This window comes from Lynx canadensis, chromosome A2 (assembly GCF_007474595.2).
Source record: "Lynx canadensis isolate LIC74 chromosome A2, mLynCan4.pri.v2, whole genome shotgun sequence".
NCBI classification, from domain to species: domain Eukaryota; kingdom Metazoa; phylum Chordata; class Mammalia; order Carnivora; family Felidae; genus Lynx; species Lynx canadensis.
The window spans coordinates 38,892,380-38,914,788 of NC_044304.2; the positions used below are offsets into that span (position 1 = coordinate 38,892,380).

The 22,409-nt window shown below is 39.1% G+C and overlaps 1 pseudogene; it reads left to right on the forward strand.

Moving 5' to 3' along the window:
- The first annotated feature begins 19,103 nt into the window (after positions 1 to 19,103).
- LOC115508481 lies at positions 19,104 to 22,013 on the forward strand (annotated as a pseudogene).
- The last annotated feature ends 396 nt before the right edge of the window (positions 22,014 to 22,409 follow it).

The window sequence follows — 22,409 nt, forward strand, 5'->3', positions numbered from 1 at the left end:
TTTTTTTTATATTATCTAGTGTTCTTTATTCATTTGCCTTTATGTAGATATTTTCTCTTTGGGGACTAAATAAATTGTACCAGATACATTTCTTTAGATCATGTCATCATCACTTAAATTGTTTATTTTTTTTTAATTTTTTTTCAACGTTTTATTTATTTTTGGGACAGAGAGAGACAGAGCATGAACGGGGGAGGGTCAGAGAGAGAGGAAGACACAGAATCTGAAACAGGCTCCAGGCTCCGAGCCATCAGCCCAGAGCCCGACGCGGGGCTCGAACTCACGGACCGCGAGATCGTGACCTGGCTGAAGTCGGACGCTTAACCAACTGTGCCACCCAGGCGCCCCAAATTGTTTAGAAAAAAAAAAAAAGATGCATTGACAATCCTTCTTAGCATGTCTTTCTGTATAATGTGCTAGCCTGCTGTCTTGGACCATCAGTTGAAAATTATAGCACAGTACAACAAAGTAGATCAGTTGATAAATGAACTTGACCATCTTTTGCAAAGTTAAAAGCGCCATATCAATTTAAAGTGTTGTTATTGCCCATAATTAAGGAGACAAAAATCACCAGCTGAGGCTAAACTCAATCTGTTAACCAGTGGAACAGATTGTAAAAATATTTCCTTACAGCTCTTCTGAACTGTGTAGGTTTTTTTTTTTTTTTTTTTTTTTTTTTTTTTTTTTTTTTTTTTTAGAACAAGCTTTGCACATAAAAGGAAATTGTTTCTGAACGCTAGCTAATTTGGTTTTGCCTGATGGTTCTAGGACTCATTTAGATGCCTTTGGTGAGCCCTCAGATAAGCTTCATTCAAGGATCAGAATTATTTACTGGAAGACGCTTGACTGGATTTGCCAATTCCCTAATATGCTCCCTTGATAAGACGACAGGATATGAAAGTCCGTTCTCAAACAGTTGAACCTCCCATCTATCTCAAAAGACGTTTGTTCCCCTCGAAAGCACAGTTGGTCTTCTTGAAACCTTGACTAATTTCACTTAAGATGTTACACTTGCTCCCCTCTGCCAGACAGCTCTTGTAATAAGGGGACTCTGTGGGTTCCACACTCTTTCCTGTCTAGTTGGCTTCTGTCTGCAATATTGTGAATAGTTTCACTAACATAGTTCTGCAGTTCAACTCTGGCAAGAATTACAATCAAAGGCGGGCAAAATGCATTTCAGGAATTTATTATTTGCCATTTAGTATCTCTCAATAGCTTGAAAAGTGTTTTAAAACAGCTGCATCAATATTTCTGTGTCACCCAGCCTTGTGGGTAAGCTGAAGACAAATCACTCCACCCAGAACTGGAAACCCTAACTTTTTAACCCTAAATTAAACAATGGCAGCATTTACTTGAGGAAGGGGGATATGAGGGAGACACCTGTCTCTGTCAGGTACCAGCTGGATGGACCTTGGGCAAGTCACTTGCCATTCTTAGGCCAGTTTGCTTCTTTGTAAATGCGGGTAATACGGCTTTTATGAAGAATAAGTGAGATGATATTCAAAGTGATAAATAATATGTATGAAGGGCTTGGAAATACTAGTTACATTATCCTGTAGTATATTAGTTAGGGTCCCCAGAGAAAGAGAGCCAATAGAATGTATATCTATATCTATCTATCTATCTATCTATCCATCCATCTATCCATGCATCCATCTTTATATTTATATGTATTTATAGTCATAAGATTCCACCCATCCATCCATCTTTATATTTATATATATTTATAGTCATAAGATTCCATATGTATATATGAAGGTCAGTATTTTTCTGTCAAGCCTTTCAAGTGTTTGGATAAGACGTATCCACATTTTTGATAATGTGCTTTACTCAAGGTCTACCTATTTTAGTGTTAATCTCATCTAAAAAATACCTTCTCAAACCAAATAGCTGGGCATTGCGGCCTAGCCGAGTTGACACATAAAATTAATCATGACACACAGTAATGAGAAAATAGTACTTTGTGGGTGCCACTGTGCTAAGCACTTCATATTTATTAATTTATCTACTCCTTCACCATAACCCTTTGAGGTAGGTACTGTTTTCCATTGTACAGATGAGAAAACTTGAGCACAGAGAGGCTAAATAACTTGCCCAAGGTCATGCAGCCAGGCTTTTGTGCTTTTAACCACTGGGCTAGACTGTTAGCAACCTGAGGACAGACACATGGGGTCTGTCTCTGCTGTGGCTGGCATAAGGCTATATGAATATTTGTGAAGTGGATACTTTGAATATCCAAATGGCTCACTTAGCTAACCTCTTGGATTCCTTTAAGCAATGTGATCTTTTCTGTAAATTGACTAGCTGTTCTGTTTTTGATTTCATCTTGTGGATGAAACTTCAAAATGACATATTCTTTTTTATGTCTAAGACACTCCCAGCAATTAGTGACAATGGGCTGTGAAAGTGGATTTAAATGTACACAGCAAATGAAGTCGTCCATATATACAGGCTATAAGAAGACAATGTAAGTTTCCAAGTTGACTTGTGTATGCCAAGGGAATGGCCCAGACAGGGAGAATATCTGGAGTAACTATAAAATATTGATCCATCAGTATAAAATTTTTGCTCAAACATCCCCTATAAATATAATATAATATAATATAATATAATATAATATAATAATATAACATAATATAATTTATAAGTTATATCACATGATACTGCCTGGATGTATAAATACATTATAGCCATACAGAAAGAATGAGCTTTAAAAATGATGAGATGGGGAATAAACGTTCATCAAAATTCTACTTTTCACATCATTACGGCTCTTCTTGTGTCTTCCTCATTTTCATTTTCACTGACTTGAAGTCTTGAGTAATTGGAAGTTTATCCCTCTAAACAACTTAGTGAGAAACGAATTGATTCACCCCATTGACTGCATGTAGTCAATGAGATAATGAGGGCCAGCAGAAGAGTACCTTGAGGGTTAAATAATATGTGAAAGCCTTTGACACGGTGTGTGGCACTTGCTTTTCTCACAAGAGACCCAGTTTTGCATAGTTGTCAAGAGTACAGACTCCAGAGGCAGATCCTTGGTTTCAAATCCCAGCTTCACCAAGGACTAACTGCATCTGATTAGATGGGGTTATTTTGTAGATTACATGAGTTAAGAAACAAAACAAAACCCAAAACCAAGTAAGTAACATCCTTACAACATCCTGGCATGTAGTCCACACTATATAAACGTTACTGATCATCATCACAAGGGCCCAGTGAACAATAAGAGTTACTGGTTGTAAAAACCAGTGTAATGACATGCCGAGGCCATTACACCTCTATCCCTATTACTTTGTTCATCCAAAATGCTATATAATGAAAATGTTCAGAATGATGACTTTGAGGTGGAGGTGGAGGAGTTAAGATGGCAGGGCTGTAGGGGGACCCTATGTGGAATGATGACTCTGAACCACTGCCCTAGGATTTCATTCATTTGTGTACCAGTCATAATTTTTGCCCTACCTGTGTACTTTACTTGATATTTGTCTCTAAATAGACTGGGATCTAACATCAAGACCTACTTCGTTATTTTGGAGAGCAGTTATAGTAAAATCATGGACTTGACGTGCTAGTAACATTTATTTTTCCGAAAATACATGACAGGCACATAACCAGTAAACCATTTCCCTCACTAGAAGAAATGCCGCAAAAAAAAAAAAAAAAAAAACAAAAAAACAAAGGCCATGTTACACGACCCTTAAATTATGACTGCTTCAATTATATTCATTCTACTTAATGAGATCGAAGAATTTACCAACATATGTTAGATATCAAACCAAGTTTCCTTCAAAACACCCTAGTTCTCAAGAAGCGTAGCTAATTGGGATTCTAATCTTTTTATTTTCTGATTCTTGATTGTTATTTTCTTTTGGATGAGGAGAATTTCCATTTCTTCATCCTTCTTCATTGGGCCACTTCATAATGGTTCTATTTGCCTTTAAATACATAAGGCTTAAAGAAACATTGATCATTGTTATCACAGGCATACTAAACATACCGAGTTAAATTTTATCAAATTAACTGGATTCCATATGCATGCAGAGAGACAGATTCAAGTTAGAGCTGAGACTAGAACATTAAAAGAGAAATTCAGCAATACTGAAATCAAATCTGTCGAAAGTGTGGAAGTGCTACATTGAACTGACCATAAATAATGTTCTGGGTAAATGCAAGTTACAATGAATCAGACCTTGTGATCTTCCCATTATTTGCCATCATTCTTGACGCTGGAGATAGACCCTTCTCATCTAAATGAGAATCCCAAGCAGGTTTCTTTTAAGCATTTTTGGACTAAAATGCTAACATCTTGAAACCCATTAGATAGCCAGATGCTTTTAGTTGAAAATGGCCAAGCTATCCCCTTGAAAATATATCAAAAGTTTGGACAAGTTAAAGTCATTTCTCTAATCTATATTTCTAGGGTTCTATTTTAGCCTTCAACGCTATTGTCTTTATTGCAGATGCTAAAGTCATTACTACTTTAACTATTAGGGGGAAAAATCATGTGATCCAGATCCACACTTTTAGTTGGTCTTCCTCTAAATCTATGTGACAAGATGAAAAGTGATCTCATTTGAGAAAATACCGAATAAAATGGAGCATTCTTTGAATGGGACCCATTTACCTAGGTCAGGGTTTCTTTGTCTTGGGACTGATATTTAGGGCGGGATAATTAACCAATGAAGGAGCTGTCCTGTGCACTGTAGGGTGTTCATCAGCGTCTGTGCTCTCCATCCAAGAGCTGCAAGTAACACCCCCCTCAGGTGTGACAACCAAAAATGTCTCCAGACATTGCCAAATGTATCCTAGGGGCCAAGTTCCCTTTCACCCACCCACTGAAAACCTGTCACAGGTCAAGAAGAAAGCTTTGCCATTGTTTTCCTGAACGCCATTGCTGTGTTTGCAGGTAAAAGTTTACTTCTTTCCATGAGATTTTTTTTTTGAGGCTGTATTACAGAATTCAAACTATAAATAACAGAAGGAAGGGAGAAAAGATTTAACATTTATTACCCAAAGCCATATAAATTCAATAATAAATAATGGCTCTCTCTAAAAATATGAGAAGTCTTTTTCAAAGTCATTAGTTCTAATCATAAATGAATTTAGCAGCATTTCTTTAAATATTGCACCTTTGTAATGAACTCTGATAAATTCATGGAACTGGATGTTAAATAAAGAGATAGAAAGGTCTAATTTGCTGGTTCATTAAGCTAGCTTATTTCAAGACATTGTGCATATTGCTTTGAATTTCATATTTCTGAGCAGTGGAGACAATACTGGTATCCATCTTTAATGTAGTGTGGCAGACAATTAGGAGCTCAAATGGATTAAATCTCATTTCATCAGAGATACACACAGTGATTATTATTTTATTGCCAAATACTGTCAGCATTACATTTCTTCAACAGCTAGTGTGGTACCTGACTCGCATGCTTAAATTTGCATTAAACACTGTGCGGTAACAACAATCATTCGGGCCATTTTCTTACGTGGCATTATTCTCTTCTTCACTATGTGTGTTCAGCCCAATACCACTTTTAGGTGTACACAGTTTTACATGCACTTGATACACGAGAGGCAGCTTGTAGCTTTGAGGAAAGGGTGCGGCCTTGGGGTCAAAAACATGGATGACGGTCCTGATGCTGTCCCTTTCAACATAGGAGACCTTGAGAAGGTCACTTTACTTACAACAGATGTAGAAGAAAGGTACTTTTCTTTGATTGTTTTAAATATCCTCTGTCAGAATCTTTAAATTCTCAAATATTACTTTTTGAAAGAAATGTAATTACACAACAAAAAAGCCACCTATACACCCTGTCATCCCCTTTGTGCAGGCCCATACGCCAGCTCTCCCTAAGTAACTAAGAGTGATCATTTAGTATATATCTGTCTTTATTTTTCAACAACCTTCTATGAACACTTATAGGTAATTCTACCCAAATTCTGTATAGCATGTTCCTTTCTTTCTAAATAAAAAAAAAAAAATGGGATTATGCTATATGTATTTTTCTTTTTCTCTAGCTTGCTTTTCTGAGTAAACTCAGACTTAAGCTATTGCTCAGATCTAAAACAGCTGCATAACATTTTGTAGTATAGATATTACTATTTGGCCAGCCATCTCCCTCCAGACCAACTCCACCCTGTTTCCAGTTCTTTGGCACTACTAACCATAAAGCAATCAACGTCACTGCACATACAGCACGGAGGCTGGGTTCCTTCCTGCAACTGGAACTGGGAATGAGAGGCTTTTTCCCCAGTGTGACTAACTCCTTGGAGGCCCAGTTTGCACAAACACATAATGAGAATCACAACAGCTGCCTACTTCCTTTACACACTATGTAAGGACGGTCTGAGTCAGCATGTAAAAATGATGTGGTGGTCCTAGAATCAGGAGGGCCCTTGATAAAAAAAAAAAAAAAAAAAAAATCCCACTTGATCCAAGCTGCAGCCTGTCAAAGCCACCTGCTTTTGTCTGTTTGCACGATCTAATATAAAATTTGTACACTTGTCATATGCTCCCCCCTTCTTGAACATTTTTTTCCAGTAGGCATAACTGCTTCTTCAAAAGACAATTCACCCTTTCAGTGATTGGTGTTTAGTTTACAAAGTTCCATAGCAAGTGCTACTCCAAGGTAGTGCCGGAGTTCTGAGAGCTAGAATAAAGTGTGTGCGTGTGTGTGTGTGTGTGTGTGTGTGTGAAGGAGACAGGGCGGGGAGGGAGAGAAAAAGAGAGAGAGAGAGAGAGAGAGGAAGAAAAGGAGGGAGAGCACTCAGTAAATTCGTTTAGTATGAAGTGACAGTCATCTGGTAATAATCACAAGAGTGCAGGCTTTGGAAACTGCTCATGGTGAAGGAATATTCTATACATTTAACATTTTACCTGGTACTATAGTTATTTTTAATTATTCTACTAAAATATCTCATAATGTATACTACAACATCTCTCTCTTGGACATAAAAGGTCTTAAAAAATACATCCACGTTTATATCATATTTTTTACTTACATCACACTTGTGCATGAAGCAGGAAAATGGTGACGTGCAATGACTGTATGTTCCACATTTATCCGAGAGACTGCAGAGATGCATGTGACATTCTAGTTCAAGGGCTCAGAGTTGAGACCAGAGGTCTTTAAACTATGGTCTGTGATCCACTGGGTTATGAAACGAAGTCAAAGATCAAGATTGGCATTTTAAAAAATGAAATAGAATAGAATGCAAAATGTCAAGAGTGCCACACTCCAAATAATGATACTGTTTCATAAATATTTTGTTTCAGAAATATAAATGTGCCTGTGTGCATGTGTCCTGGATCTCAATATTAAATGTTTAGCTATCAAAGACATTTGAAAGTCCCTATTCTGGTGATACTTGGTCATGAGATTCATGGACAGTGACTGGTATTTGCTGTTTCTTGTAGTTGCGTCTGTGAGATACAAAGATGTGACCTGATGGGACTCTCTTCCCCCTTCTTCTCTTTTCCCCATCCTCTCTTCTAAGAACATGGTCTTTAATTAGACAGACAGAAAAGCCAAGAAGTTAATAGCATAACTACACATTGATGTTAAACCTCAAGAGGCAGTCAACGTTGGCAAGAAAAGTGTATTTGCTCTGAGAAGGCTTTTCTCTCAAGAATTAGGTAGGGAATGAAAGACCTCATCTTGTTCATCCAAGATGGGCAGGAACCCTGGGAGAGAAACACAGGTGGGTGACAGGTGTCTATTAGAACGTGATTTAATGGATAAAATTGTATTTTGCTCCATCTTCTGGGTTCAATGAACATCTTTCTTTCAGGTACTTCATGGATTCAATAAATATTTGAGCACTTTCTATGTGCCACGGTCTTCTCTCTGAGAATATGGCAATGATCAAGACAGGCACAAGTCCCTGCACTTATGAAATGAACACTCTAGGAGGGTGGGGGGGGGGAAGAGAGACAGATATTAAACAAAGGACTACAGCATGCAGAATGTCAGATGGTGGTGCACACTTGGAGAAAATGAAGTAGGTAAAGAGATATGTCTGTGTAGAGTGGGGACTGGAGCTGAGGGTTGCAATTTTATAGAGAACGGCCAGGGAAGAGAAAGTGACAGGCAATTAAAGACTTGAAGAAAATGGGGAAGCAAGCCATCCAGGTATCAGGGGAAGAACATTCCAGGTTGGCATGTGCCTGTTGTGCTGAGAGCCACAGCTAGCCTGAGTGACTGAGCCGAGGGTAGGAGGTGAGGTTCGAGGTGCACGGTGGTTGGTGGAAGGTGTCTATATTGCACAGAGCCCAAGGGCTATGGTAGAGACTTTGGGTTTTGCTCTGAATGAGATGAGATGTCACAACAGAATGTTGAACCGAAGGTGACCTGATGATATTTACATTTTAAGAGGGTCACCCTGTCTCCTGTGCCCCAGGAAGTACCTATGTGTTCTCCCAGATGTGTAGGTGTAACTCAGGGATAATACAGACCAATACAGATGTATGTGAAACACAACTGAAGCAGAAGGAAAATGCCCAGGTAGATTACAAATCAAGGTCCACTGTTTCCTTCGTTCTGTTAACTTAGTGATGAACCAAGCCAGACACAGGAAGTTTGGGTTCTTGGGTTCTTAGTTTCGATGGAGGATCAGGCCAGGTGTCTTAATCACACTCTACCGTGGGGAAACTGATTCTGTGGGGAAACTGGATTCCATGAAGTGTATTTGGCATCAACAGCCCCTGTTTCCCTCAATTTCAAGCTCTCTGCAGTGTGTTCTTATCTTTGTTTGCTCATTTTCTGAAGGTAGGCATCAGGTCATGTAGCCAAAGAACACAAGGTCCCTCCTTCTGCACTACTTTCAATGGTCAACCTAAGAGCCAAACTATGCTGTTCTGTTGTGAACTCACCTGCCTGATGTGGCCATGCCATACCACAGTTTCTGTGGCTGGTTCTCCTGGGGGAGGTAAGATTCCTTTTGTCTGCCTCTTCCCTTGGTGGAAAAGAAAACAAAGACTACCCCAAAGAACTCAGCAGTGCTCCCTTGCACAACTTTGGAGGCTGAGAAGGGATCACAGTGTTTCTATTGCTGTATCACAGGCTCCTCTGTACCATGCCCTGTTATATGGATTGGTGGGACGGAGGGCCCAGACAAACACCCCAAATGCAGCACCCCTCCCCCACTGCTTCATGGAGGAGGGCAAGATCAGCCCCAAGTTATTCCAAGGGCAGCCGCTCTGTTAGCTTTTCTGTGACTCTGACATATGTGCTTTTGTTCCTGTTCTGCAGACATTCTGACCTAGAAGCACAGAGATTGCCTTCTCTTCTACTCCAGCCTCACAGGGCTGGGTCTCAGCCTCCCAGAGCGTAAGCACATTGTCAGGGAATGTTGGTGGCTGGCCTAGGTCCAGACCGCTGGGTTATAGAAGTTATTACAATTAAATCAATTGCTCACAAAATTGGAAGTGTTTTGACCATAAACATTGGTACCTATAAATAGCAAATTAACTTTCCTACCTTGGAAAAGGGTAAGTTGTAAACTGTCTTCAGAGAGGCCTTTGTAAAACCTCGCTGACCTGCCACTTTCAGATACCTGGACCTTTTAGGCCAGCAGATTATCAGAGTTTCCCAGGAGGCAGATGGTATGGAATCCTGGTTCCAGTGAATGGGATTTTGTGTAATGGTGAAAGCTAAAAAAAATAAATAAATAAAAAGTAAACTCTCATGGCTTTCAGAAAATCTGCAGTACAGAAATTCAGATGCCCTTTTCTATTATATTAAATGGCTACAACACAAGTTGAGGTTGCTGTATATTATAAAACACTGAAGGATTTTTATTCCTTCCTCTCCTCCTGCCATAATTGTTTTTGCTTTCCTCCCTTGTAGCAAAATGGGTCTGGGGTGAGCAGTCCCTCAACAACTAACTCAGTGAACATGGATTACTTATTTTTAAAATATTTTTCGAGTTTTTAATATTTGATTTTTTGAATCATCATTCTTCAAAAAGTTCTTCTCTTAACATGTAAGAAAGTATCTACCTGTCTCCTAGACCTGAGAGCTCTTAATATTTTGCTATATTTGCTTCAGATAAATTTTTTCCCAAAGAAATAACACATAAACATAGGGGTGCCTGGGTGGCTCAGTTGGTTGAGCCACCAAATCTTGATTTCAGCTCAGTCATGATCTCATGGTTCATTAGTTCAAGCCCCACATCGGACTCTGCTCTGACAGTGCAGAGCCTGCTTAAAATTCTCCCTCTGTCCCACTCTCTCTCTCTAAATAAATAAAAAACCATGTAAAACAAATTAAAAAATTAAAAATTAAAACAAGAAACCTTTAAGTAAAACATTATAGATTTCATGGAAACTTCTTTCGTACTCTTCTCCCTTAGAAATGCACTGAAGCAGATTATTCTTCTCATCTGTTTTTATCTTTTACTACATTCTGTGTGACAATAAGCAACATACTGTTTTAAACTTTATTAAGGGATATTTTAAACTTAAAATTAGGTGGAATAGTATATAAAGCCCATTTTTTTTTAAATATCTGGGTGAACGCTGTTGTTTAATACAGTGGAAGTTCTAGCATCAGCAATCAGACAACAAAGGGAAATCAAAGGCATAAAAATTAGCAAAGATGAAGTCAAGCTTTCACTTTTTGCAGATGACATGATACTATACATGGAAAACCAGATAGACTCCACCAAAAGTCTGCTAGAACTGATACATGAATTCAGCAAGTCACAGGATACAAAATTAATGTACAGAAATCAGTTGCATTTTTACACACTAATAATGAAGCAACACAAAGACAAATAAAGAAACTGATCCCATTCACAATTGCACCAAGAATCATAAAATACCTAGGAATAAACCTAGCCAAAGATGTAAAAGATCTGTATGCTGAAAACTATAGAAAGCTTATGAAAGCAATTGAAGAAGATACAAAGAAATGGAAAAACATTCCATGCTCATGGATTAGAAGAATAAATATTGTTAAAATGTCAATACTATGCAAAGCAATCTACACATTCAATGCAATGCCAATCAAAATTGCACCAGCATTCTTCTCAAAGCTAGAACAAGCAATCTTAAAATTTATATGGAACCACAAAAGACCCCGAATAGCCAAGGTAATATTGAAGAAGAAAATCAAAGCAGGAGGCATCACAATCCAAGACTTTAGCCTCCACTACAAAGCTGTAATCATCAAGACAGTATGGTATCGGCACAAAAACAGACACATAGACCAATGGAATGGAATAGAGAACCCAGAATTGGACCCACAAATGTATGGCCAAGTAATCTTTGACAAAGCAGGAAAGAGTATCCAATGGAAAAAAGACAGTCTTTTTAATAAATGGTGCTAGGAGAACTGGACAGCAACATTCCGAAGAATGAAACTAGACCACTTTATTACAACATTCACAGAAATAAACTCAAAATGGATGAAGGACCTGAATGTGAGACAGGAAACCATCAAAACCTTAGAGGAGAAAGCAGGAAAAAACCTCTCTGACCTCAGCCGCAGCAATTTCTTACTGGACACATCTCCAAAGGCAAGGGAATTAAAAGCAAAAATGAACTACTGGGACCTCATCAAGACAAAAAGCTTCTGCACTGCAAAGGAAACAGTCAACAAAACTAAAAGGCAACCAACGGAATGGGAAAAGATATTTGCAAATGACCTATCAGACAAAGGGCTAGTATCCAAAATCTATAAAGAACTCACCAAACTCACACCCATAAAACAAATAATCCAGTGAAGAAATGGGCAGAAGACATGAATAGATACTTCTCTAAAGAAGACATCCAGATGGCCAACAGGCACATGAAAAGATGCTCAACGTCACTCTTCATCAGGGAAATACAAATCAAAACCACACTGAGATATCACCTCACACCAGTCAGAGTGGCTAAAATGAACAAATCAGGAGACTATAGATGCTTGGGAGGATGTGGAGAAACGGGAACCCTCTTGCACTGTTGGTGGGAATGCAAACTGGTGCAGCCTCTCTGGAAAACAGTGTGGAGCTTCCTCAAAAAATTAAAAATAGATCTACCCTATCACCCAGCAATAGCACTGCTAGGAATTGACCCAAGGGATACAGGAGTGCTGATGCATAGGGGCACTTGTATCCCAATGTTTATAGCCGCACTTTCAACAATAGCCAAATTATGGAAAGAGCCTAAATGTCCACCAACTGATGCATGGATAAAGAAGTTGTGGTTTATATATACAATGGAATACTACTTGGCAATGAGAAAGAATGAAATATGGCCTTTTGTAGCAACGTGGATGGAACTGGAGAGTGTTACGCTAAGTGAAATGAGTCATACAGAGACAGACAGATACCATATGTTTTTCACTCTTATGTGGACCTGAGAAACTTAACAGAAGGCCATGGGGGAGGGGAAGGGGGAAAAAAAAGGTAGAGAGGCAGGGAGGCAAACCATAAGAGACCCTTAAAAACTGAGAATAAACTGAGGGTTGATGGGGGTGGGGGAGAGGGGAAAGTGGGTGATGAGCATTGAGGAGGGCACCTGTTGGGATGAGCACTGGGTGTTGTATGGAAACCAATTTGACAATAAATTTCATATTTAAAAAAAACCCAGGTGAATGGTATCACCTTCCACGTATCCTCTTGCAACTTGATTTACACTCATCATCATATTTCTTTTTTTAAGAAATTTAAAAAAATATTTATTTACATTTTTTAATGTTTATTTATTTTTGAGAGAGAGAGAAACAGAATGTGAGCAGGGGAGGGGCAGAGTGAGAGGGAGACACAATATCTGAAGCAGGCTCCAGGTTCAGAGCTGTTGGCACAGAGCCCAACACGGGGCTCAAACCCACAAACTGTGAGATCATGACTGAGCCGAAGCTGGACGCATAACCGCTGAGCCACCCAGAAGCCCCTAGGAAATTAAAAAATTGAAAACTACTGCCTGATTTGGTGGTGGTGGGGGGAAGGAAGGGACAAAAACTCTATAGAGAAAAAGTAATTCATCAAAACGTAGCCAGTATATGCATTTTTTATATTAAATATAATTTATTGTCAAACTGGTTCCCATACAACACCCAGTGCTCATCCCAACAGGTGCCCTCCTCAGTGCCCATCACCCACTTTCCCCTCACCCTCACCCCCCATTCACCTTCAGTTTGTTCTCAGTATTTAAGAGTCTCTTATGGTTTACCTCCCTCCCTCTCTCTAACTTTTTTTTTCCCTTTCCTCTCCCCCATGGTCTTCTGTTAAGTTTCTCAGGATCCACATACATCATCATATTTCTGAAGTGGATCTGGGTTGATACGTGTAGATCCATTCCATTCATTTTAACTATTCTGGAGTACTCCATGATAGGCATGGCTACAACTTAATCTTCTGAAGGTGGAGTTTTAGGTGCTTTCTCATTTTTTCCAAAAGGCTGCAGTGGGGATCCTTGTTGACATGCACTAAGGTTTCTTTTCTTTTCTTTTTTAGAAGTGGAATCACAGAATTAAGTGGTATGCATGCTTTGAATTTTACTAGGTTTTGACCAATTGGCTTTCCAAATGGTTTTATCAAATTACACTCAACACAAAGAACCTATGGGTGTGTTTCCCCACATCTTCACCAATATTTATTGTTAGAGTTCAACATTTTACCTATCTTGGTGACTGTGAAATGATATTTCTGTGGCTTTAAGTTGTACTTCTTGGATACCAGTGAAGTTGAGCATTTTTTCAGGACTCTTCTTCTAGGATATACCTGAACATGTCATTGACCATATTTTATTGGAGTGTTTATCTGTTTCTTGTTAATTTGACTAGATTCTAATAATGAATGTGCACTTTGTTTAGACACTATGCAAGGGGCTGGGGATACAAAGTAAATGAGACACAGTGTCTATCCTAGATGACTTCTCAATTTAGTGGGGAAGGATGGTGCACATATGAATACATATACCATAAAGACAGGCTCTGAGGGCTACAGAAGCACAGAAGAGAGAGGTACAGTTGTCAAGAGCCTCTTAGTTGAAAGTTACAGGAACCCAATTCAAACCAGCTTATCCAAGGAGAAAATTTATTGGCTCATGTCAATGAAAATTTATTGGCTCATGTCCAGCATGGCTAGATCTAGGGATCATATAGAGCCTTCTGGATTCTCTATCTATTCACCTCTCATCTTTGCTTCTCTTTGTGTGTTAGACTGAGTCTTTCAATGCAAACAGGCTCTCTTTAGTGACTGTGTTGGGAGTTTGAGGGGTGGAGTCAGAAAAATGGCAGCTGATATTACATGGACTAATTGCTTACATTTTATTGAGGGGAAGGGAGAGACACAGAGAGACAGAGAGACAGAGACAGAGAGGGAGAGAGATTGGTTAATTAAGCTGTCTTATACCAGTTTGGAAAATTCATGGAAAGGATGAATTCATGGAAAAATAACGGGTACTGTGAGTGGCCCAATCCAGTGACAGCACAACCTTGCATGAGGGAGAACAGGAGTATGGGTGCATGTATGTTTATGGGAACAGGCACTGTCATTACCAGACCCACCCAGGAGAACTACATGGTAGGGGAGGAGTTGTTCATCAGAAGAATATTGAACAGACAAAAGCAAGGCATGTGCATGACAGAGGGACATTAGGAAAAGCCTCTAAGAGAGGTACTTTTTTGGCCCCATCTACAGCCCAGTGGGATACAGATGCAATAACAATGGACACTGGATTGATGGTGTCAGTTCCAATGCTGATACTTACAAGCTGTGTGATCGCCTAAACACTAACCATTCTGAGCCTGTTTCTTCATCTGTCAAATCAGGACGGTTCTATCAACTTTCTAGGGCTGTGGTAATGATAAATGTTATAACCATCCACATATTTTTGCTGTCCTCGGATTTTGCTGAATAGAGTTGCTCCAAAAAAACAGGACATTGGCAGCTGACTTCATTATATAGAGATCTTTGTTGCGCTCGAGTATAAGGCTTTTTTCTTGTGTATTAAATATTAAATCATCGGTGCTAAGAACAATAGTGAATGAAAATACTCCCACCATATAATGTATATTTAATTATTATTTCATTTTTGATACATTTTCATCGAGGTCTTTTTGTAGTGGTAGTCAATCCTTTTAATACATATTCATCTTCATTTGAGAGCAAGAGCAGATTCATTGGTTTCCAATACTGTATTTTTAAAAGGGCATATTTTTAAGCACCAGTGATTTTCTTTAAAAGTCTCTTTTGAGCTTCCAGAACATTGTTATTTTCAATTGGAATTAGAGAACATTTCTGACATATTTCAAACAATTTCACCAAACAAGGATGCAAACGCATGTACTACATTAAGGAAAAATACAAATGGGAACAGGCCTTTCTGAACAACAGGTAATGATATTTCAAGGACGATGCAGAACCATTCATTTCCAATACTCTCATTACCATTCCCAGCAACAGGCATATACGTCTCGCAATTCCTGTGTAGTTCTGTTAATCTCTCTACACAATATTCAATTTTCTTACAACGATTCAGCTGATTTATTATTTCTCTCTTGCGTTTTAACTGCTAAAGATGCAATGTAACCCCATAAATTTGCTTCAGTCTCTTAGCTTCGATACCCAAGGTCATTAATACCTCCAAAATATCCTTTGCTTACCTCACTCCTTTAAATGTGCTCTTTCTTGCCCAATGAGCTGTTACATAATTACATGGTACCAGTAACAATATCATCTTGTTTTTATAGTTTTATGATTAAGGATATAAAAATGAACTGAATTGAAGAAAATGTTAAAAGATATTTGCAAAATATAAGAGATTGCTACCATAGTTTATCACATATAAATGATATAGTATGTATACATTTAAAATTGAATTTTCTTAGTATATAGTTTAAAAATGTGTTCAAGTAAAATGTGCTATATTAATGTTTTTTTTTCTTTTTTTTTTTTTTTTTTTTTGCTATATTAATGTTTGACCTGATGGTTCTATATACATGGAATATGTCTTTCTTAGTGAAGGGTTAAAATAATTATGAAACATTTATTCCTTCCCCAATTATAACCAGTTGTTTTCTATTAAATACTTTCATCTATAGTGCTTGAGAAAAAATTTTAAATGGGACCAGCTCCCACACCATACAATTTTCAACTTGCTTACAGCTCAAAATATATTGGGGAGCAGTTACGGTAACCAACTGTCCCAGTTTTTTCAGGACTGAGGGGGTTCTAGGGATGTCACGCTTTCAGGAGTAAATCCAGAAAAATCTCAGGCAAATTGGGAAGAGTTGGTCTCCCTATTAGTAGTTTGGTCTCAGTTCTCCATCCCTATCTCTCTGCATCCACATTTTTCAACGTTTATTTATTTTTGGGACAGAGAGAGACAGAGCATGAACGGGGGAGGGGCAGAGAGAGAGGGAGACACAGAATCGGAAACAGGCTCCAGGCTCTGAGCCATCAGCCCAGAGCCTGACGCGGGGCTCGAACTCACGGACCGCGAGATCGTGACCTGGCTGAAGTCGGACGCTTAACCGACTGCGCCACCCAGGCGCCCCTCTGCATCCACATTTTTGCCATGACCTTACTGTGGACAAAGAATCCTTTCTTGCCCCTTGACTCTGGGCTTGGCCATGTGACTTGTCTGGGCAAAAATATATGGGTAGTAGTGACAGGGCCTCATCCAAGGTTTCAAAGGCCCAATGTGTTTCTGGTTTCTCTCTGTGTCTCTGCAATAGGCCCTAACTAGCTCAGTGGCCCAAGAAGGATGAGAGACTAAGCACTGAATGAGTCCAGCTGACACATGGACCAGAAGCAAGAAGCAGAGTTGCCCAGACAAACCCAGCCAAGACCAGGAGAATCCCAAGCAACCGGCACATGCAGGAGTAAAACATGCTTACTTTTATAATGCCACTGAGATTTTATAGTTACTTGCTATACGTAGTTATTACAACAAAAGCTAATTGATACAGGTGGCAACACATATTCATTCAATAAGTATTAATTGTCCTCCTATGTACCAGGCACTGGGGATTCAATGACTAGCAAGATAGGCAGAATTCTTATTCTCATGGAACTTGTAGACCATTGCAGTGGTCCTCTGAGACCCTTTCAGGAAGGTCTGCAAGGTCAAAATGATTTTCATAATCATACCAAAACACGATCTGCTTTTTCTCCTTTTTCACTGTGTTGACATTTGCACTGATGATACAAAGACAATGGTGGGTACAGCTGATGGTATCTTAACACGAACCAAGGCAGAGGACCAAGCTGAGGATACAATTATTGTATTCACCCCCATTAGGCCACTTACAGTAAAAAAAAAATACCAGTTTCACTTATGAATGTTCTTGATGAGGCAGTAAAACTTATTGATTCAATTAAATCTCCACCCTTGAGATGAATACCTTTTTCAGAGTGTGACACCACAGAAATACACATAAAGCACTTCTCCTAGATACTAACATGATGTAGTAGTCAATCAGTGGTTGAAAACTGGTTACTCATTTAGATGGAAAAGCCAAATCCCTACCTTGCAACATACCCCAAAACAGGACCAATTGTCCTTGAAGATTTAAATACAACAATAAAACAATACCAGAAGAAAACGTACAAAGATATATTTTTATAGCTCTGACTCAGGACACTTATTTCTCAGCAATACACAAAGGTCGGAAAACACAGGGGACTTCAGTTTTGCTTTTATATATTTTAGCACTGTTTTAATTTCTACGAGAATTTTTAATAATAAAAATAATAAAATTAACCCTATGAAGTAAAGAAAACAAGTCGATGTCAGCATTTTTCTTAACAAATTATAACAGGTTTCACGGATGTCATATGAAGAAGGAGCAAATCTTAAACACAATTCCTAAACAACTGATCACAGTTTAATGGTGAATCTCATCGGAAAATGAGTATAGGCAATCTGAGACTCTTCACACTGTCTGTTGTCCAAAGCCAGCATTGGATCCCCTTGAGAGTAATGGCCCATTATGTAAACTATATAATTTCCCTAATATTTCAGAGGGCTAGGATTTTTTAAAGTCCATGACAGTTTATTAAAACCAAAATCAGAGAGAGTAAACACAATCTCACAATGTTCTGGTTGCAATAGTCAATTGTTAACAGCTACCCTTAATATCTTTCAGGCCTGAAGTGTCTTATTCCTGGATTATGGCGCCAAACCCTATGGTTTCCAATTAATTCTTATTAAAGAACCATGCAAAGATTGCTTTTTAAGTGGTAGCCCACAAAAATGGGAAGGATATGAGTCAGGTTCTTAGGTCTTCACAGGGCCTCTGTTAGCACACTCCATGCGCCATTATCGGAATTAGCAAAAGACATCCCTCCCGGCAGACAAATTAGAAAAAGACTCTTCCTCTAGATGGAAGAATTAGAAAAAGACACTCCTTCCAATAGAGCATTAGCTAGATTTCCATGTCCCTTAGCTCCTGTGGCTGAAAGCCTTTTGGGACGGTACAGCCTGGCCAGCTGTGTGCTATGGCCCCGCATCTTCACAGCATAAACTCTGGTTCTGGCTGTCTGGTCACAGAATTAAGCTTTAATGAAGCAATAATAGAGAATATGCATACATGTTGTACAATTCCTTCTTGAGTTACTTGGGACACAAGGCTCATTTGGACATGTAGTTTGAGACAGAATGCTAAAGGGACATAATCTTAAAGCTTGATCTTGTATTATGTGCAAGTGGGGATCAGCAAATAAGGGTTCCTGGGCCAAATGTGGCCCACCGCCAGTTTTTGTAAATAAAGGTTTACTGGAACATACCCACATTCATCCACGTCTATGACGGCTTTCACTCAACAGCGGCACAGTTGTGTAGTTGGAAGAGAGATGGCATAGCTCACAAAGCTTAAAATATTAACTACCTGGGCCTTTAGAGGAAAAATTTGCCAGTCTCGGTATGAGATCACCAAATGGCACGATCTCCATCATACTATGTCAGCCTTTGTCTAAATGTCTTCAGTGAATTACAATTCAATGTTAGTCCCCCAGCATGTAAAAATGGTTCCTGTAATAAATATCCATGTCTACCAAATTTCTACCTATGAAAAACATATTTTCAAATGATGATAATTTAGCCTTTCTGCCCGTGGATGCCACCAAGGAAGCGTCATTAAAGTCTCCCTCCCCCCACCAGCATGTCTAAGCCAGAGTCCCCCAAAGAGCCTGAACAGCTGCAAAAGCTCTTCCTTGGAAGTTCGAGCTTTGAAACAACTGATGAGAGTCTGAGGGGCCGTTCTGAGCAATGGGGAACGCTCACGGACTGTGTGGTAATGAGATCTGGGTTGGTCCCGTAAGCCACTGTGGAAGAGGTGGATGCAGCCATGAATGCAAGGCCACACAAGGTGGATGGGAGAGGTGTGGAACCAAAGAGGGCTGCCTCAGGTAAGGATTCTCAAAGGCCTGTTTGCCCACTTAACTGAAAAATATTTCTGTTGGTGGCATTAAAGAAGACAGCGAAGAACATCATCTGAGAGATTATTTTGAACAGTATGGGGAAATTGAAGTGGTTGAAATTAGGACTGAGGCAGTGGCAAGAAGAGAGGTTTTGCTTTTGTAACATTTGATGACCATGACTGTACACAAGAAGCCATTCAGAAATACCAGATTATCCTGAAAGGCTCCACCAAAAAAAGTGACAGAACTGATAGATGAATTCAGCAAAGTCGCAGGATATAAAATCAACATAAAGAAATTGATTGCATTTCTATACACCAATAATGAAACAGCAGAAAGAGAAATCAAGGAATCAATCCCATCTACAATTGCACAAAAAACCATAAAATACATAAGGAACAAAGCTAACTAAAGAAATAAAAGATCTGTATGCTGAAAACTATAGAAAGCTTATGAAAGAAAGTGAAGGAGACACACAGAAATGGAAAAATAGTCCATGCTCGTGGATTGGAAGAAAAAACATTGCTAAAATGTCAATACTGCCCAAAGCAATCTACACATTCAGTATAATCTCTATCAAAATAACACCAGCATTCTTTACAGAGCTAGAACCAATAGTTTTAAATTTTGTTTGGGACCAGAAAAGACCCCGAATAGCCAAAGCAATCCTGAAAAAGAAAACCAAAGCTGGAGGCATCACAATTCCAGACTTCAAGCTGTGTTACAAAGCTGTAATCAACAAGACAGTATGGTACTAGCACAAAAACAGACACAAACATCAGCGGAACAGAAGAGAGAACCCAGAAATAGACCCACAAATGTATGGCCAACCAGTCTTAAAGGAAGAAAGAGCATCCAATGGAAAGAACACAGTCTTTTCAGCAAATGATGCTGGGAAAACAGGCTGGCGACACGTGGAAGAATGAACCTGGACCACTTTCTCACACCATACACAAAAATAAACTCAAAATGGATGCAAGAGCTAAATTATCAAACTCCTAGAGGAGAACACAGGCAACAACCTCTTTGACCTTGGCCACAGCAACTTACCAGACATGTCTCCAGAGGCAAGGGAAATAAAAGTAAAAATGAACCAATGTTGACCTTGTGAAGAAAAAAGCTTCTGTACGGAGAAGGAAACAATCGACAAAACTAAGTGCAATCTGCAGAATAGGAAAATATATTTGCAAATGACATACTGGATAAAGGGTTACTATGTAAAATCTATAAAGAAATTAGCAAACTCAACACTCAACAAACAAATAATGCAGTAGAGAAATGGGTAAAAGACACAAACAGACACTTTTCCAAAGAAGACATCCAGATGGCTAACAGACACATGAAAAGATGCTCAGCATCACTCATCCTCAGGAAAATCCAAATCAAAACCACAAAAAGATACCACCTCACAACTGTCAGAATGGCTAAAAGTAACAACTCAGGAAACAACAGATGTTGGTGAGGATGGAGAGAAAGGGGAACACTTTTGCACTGCTGGTGGGAATGCAAACTGGTGTAGCCACTCTGGAAAACAGTATGGAGGTTCCTCAAAAAATTAAAAATAGAGCTACCTTATGATCCAGCAATTGCACTACTAGGTATTTATCCAAAGGATACAAATGCTGATTTGAAGGGGCACATGCACCCTACTGTTTATAACAGCATTGTCCACAATAGCCATATTATGGGAAGAACCCAAATGCCCATCAACTGATGAATGGATAAAGAAGATGTGGTTTACATTTACACAATGAAATATTACTCAGTGATCAAAAAGAATGAAATCTAGCCATTTGCGACAACATGGATGGAACTAGAGTGTATTATGCTAAGTGAAATAAGACAGAGAAGATAAATATCATATGATCTCATTCATATGTGGTATTTAATAAACAAAACAGATGAACACAGGAGAAGCGAAGGAAAAATAAGATAAAAACAGAAGGAGGCAAACCATAAGAGACTCAAATACAGAGAATCAACTAAAGGTTACTAAAGGGGGTGTTGGGTGGCAGGATGGGCTGTATGGGTGATGGGCATTAAGGAGGGCACTTGTTGGGATGAGCACTGGGTATTATATGTAAGTGATGAATCACTAAATTCTACTCCTGAAACTATTATTACACTATATGTTAACTAACTTGGATTTAAATAAAATTAAAAACAACAACAACAACAACACCACCCTAAAATAGCAGATTGTAAATGGCCACAACTATGACGTAAGGAAAGCCCTATCTAAGCAACAGATGGCTAGTGCTCCATCCAGCCAAAGAGGTCAGAGTGGTTCTGGAAACTTTGGTGGTGGTCATGGAGGTGGTTTTGGTGGGAATGACAACCTTGGTCATGGAGGAAATTTCAGTGGGCAAGGTGGCTTTGGTAGCAGTTGAGTTGGTGGTGGATATGGCAACAACACGGACAGCTATGATCGATCGATTTGGTAACGATGGAAGCAACTTTGGAGGTGGTGGAAGCTAATAATGACTTTGATGATTATAGCAATCACTCTTCAAATTCTGGACCCATGAGAGGAGGAAATTTTGGAGGCAGAAGCCCTGGCCCCTATGGTGACGGAGGCCAATACTTTGCCAAACCACGTAACCAGGTGGCTATGCGGTTCCAGGAGCAGCAGTAGCTATGGAAGCGGGTAGAAGGTTTTAATTACTGTCAGGAAACAAAGCTTAGCAGGAGAGAAGAGCCAGAGAAGTGACAGGGAAGCTACAGGTTACAACACTTTTGTGAACTCAGCCAAGCACAGTGGGGGCAGGGCCTAATTGCTACAAAGAAGACATGTTTTAGACAATACTCATGTTCATGGGCAGAAAACTCAAGGACTGTATTCATGACTAATTGTACAACAGGTTATTTTAGTTTCCATTCTGTGAAAAGTGTAAAGCATTCCAACAAAGCGTTTTAATATAGATTTTTTTTTCACTCATGCTGTTGATTGCTAGATGGAATAGTCTGATCACAACACTGTGTCTTTTTATAAACCAATCAATTAATCAATCAATCAATCAATCAATCAAATTAGCCTCAAATGCAGT